At 34.8% G+C, this 2,500-nt stretch overlaps 1 protein-coding gene across 1 annotated transcript in view; it reads right to left on the reverse strand.

Moving 5' to 3' along the window:
* Nucleotides 1-2,500, reverse strand: part of LOC125030957 — a 127,127-nt gene that overhangs the window by 35,555 nt on the left and 89,072 nt on the right. The window lies entirely within an intron of this gene.

Genomic DNA, 2,500 nt, shown 5'->3' on the forward strand with positions numbered 1-2,500 from the left:
CTCTCTCTCTCACTCTCTCCACTTCTCTCTCTCTCACTGTGTGTCTGTCTGTCTGTCTGTCTGCCCCCCCCCCCCCCCCACACTCTCTCTCTCTCTTTCTTTCTCTCTCTCTCTCTCTCTCTCTCTCTCTCTCTCTCTCTCTCTCTCTCTCTCTCTCTCTCTCTCTCTCTCTCTCTCTCTCTCTCTCTCTCCCTCCCTCCCTCTCTCTCTCTCTCTCTCTCTCTCTCTCTCTCTCTCTCTCTCTATCTTAGAGGGCGGGACAGAGATAAAAAAAAGGTATTTGCAAATTGCATACTGATACTGAAAAGTGGCATTTACTAAATTACACGGACATTACGAACGAATGATATGATTAAAGGTGACAGGAAGTGCAATATTTCAAAAGTTTTTGCCTTTTGGTCATAAGGTTAAAAAGTGCTTTAATTCTAAAAAAAATACAATGATCGTAAATTTCATCCTAGAATAAGATGTAACGCGTAAAACACAAACTTACAAACAGACACACATGTATATTTCCTATTATTTCCGCTGAATACTAACAAACGACCCACAACCACATATTTGCAAATTAAAAATATGTGTTATAAGTTTCTTGGGGTTCAGAACACCCAATTGGCTTATTTCACTGCAAGTCAGAAGATAATGCAAAGACCTTCACTCTATATGTTGCCGTGTGCAGCCCTCGTAGAATCTCAGCTAATGTATTTGTTAAATCGATATACCATTACCCACGAGCACTGCCCCGTATGTTGCATGATGGTGCATAATGCAGGCTCATCGACGCAACACGGCGTCTCTGGTTCCATGTTGTTCCTAACTCACTGCCAGATGCCTCGCTCTGGAGCAAGGGGTCGCGGTATAACAATTTTGCGTTTTTCTGTAATGTGATTTATTCCGTACTCTCGTTTTTGTTTTGTTTTTGTTTTTTTTGTTATCTTCTTCATTTTTTTTTTTCACTTGATATTAAATACGACAGTGGCTTCTTGGTTTTCACCCGAGTAAGATGGTATCCATTTATAGTATCCAAAATGTCACCTTCTCTTGAATAAACAGAAATAAGACGAGAGGTGGATATGGCATTTCCATACATATTGTTTAACTTTTTCTCGAAAAAAATTCCCAAAGACACGAATCAATTTCAGAAAACACCCATGTCTGTTTTTTCCTCCGGCCATGCACTTCCCTTAATATTTTTCCCCGGCTCAAACTGTCCATAGCATGTGACCCCTGACCTCTCCCGTGTCGTTATCTCACACCACTTCCGCTGAGTGGCGAGAAAAACCTGAATATAGAAAGTCCTGATCTAAATCTATATGCAAATTTCATACCAGCAGATTCGTTGAGTCATCTTGTTCAGAGTGAAGCAACGGAAGGAAAGAGTTATTTTCTTCTTCTTCTTCTTCTTCTTCTTTCTCGTTGGTTGATCTTTCGGGTTTTGAAAGTTTCTCTCCTCTTCTATATCCCTGTCATTTGCGTTTTCTTCTCTTCTCTTGGTTTCTTTTTCTCTTTTGGTCCTTATACACATACAAACATACATACCGTGCACATATCTATCTGTCTGTCTATCTATCTATCTATCTATCTATGTGTCTATCTGTATGTCTGTCTATCTATCTATCTATCTATCTATCTATATGCGCGCAAACACACACACATACAAATATATATATGTATGTACACACACACACACACACACACACACATATGTATATATATACAAACACACACACACACACACACACACACACACACACACACACACACACACACACACACACACACACACACACACACACACGCACATATGTATTTAGACATATGTTCATTTATGCATGGCATTTAAAACTAAAATGCTAGAAAAATATAAATAGTTTAACAACTTAATTTAACTCTGATGAACACTTTCAAACACTTTCGAGTGTAAAAACAAAGAACTCTTAGAAACTAATTTTGGCATTCTGTATTTTACAAACTAATGCATATATTTGTATTCTAGTGATACCATTTTTAATATCATTATTATATTGTCATCATTACCATTAGTTTTATCATCTTAATTAGCACTGATTTAGTAATATCATCATCCATGAACAACTTTGTAGGTATATCATTACCAATTATATCATTTTCTGAGCATCATCATCCTCGCCACCATCATAACTGTTATCATAATAATAAGAAAATAATGATAATAATATCTATGATCATTATTATATTGTTAATAACTATAATAACTATTATTATTATCATTAATATTAATATTATCATTACCATCATCCTTATCATTATTATTATTATTATTATTGTTATTAGTAGTAGTAGTAGTAGAAGTATTTGTATTATTATCATTATCAACATCATTCTTATTCCTTTTCTTGTTATAATTAGTTTTATTACTATTGTTATTATTGACATTATCATCATCATGTTATCATTATCATTATTATCACTTTTATTATTATTTCTGATATCCTTATTATTTTTCTAATATATTTATCAT

This window comes from Penaeus chinensis, chromosome 12 (genome assembly GCF_019202785.1).
Source record: "Penaeus chinensis breed Huanghai No. 1 chromosome 12, ASM1920278v2, whole genome shotgun sequence".
NCBI lineage: Eukaryota > Metazoa > Arthropoda > Malacostraca > Decapoda > Penaeidae > Penaeus > Penaeus chinensis.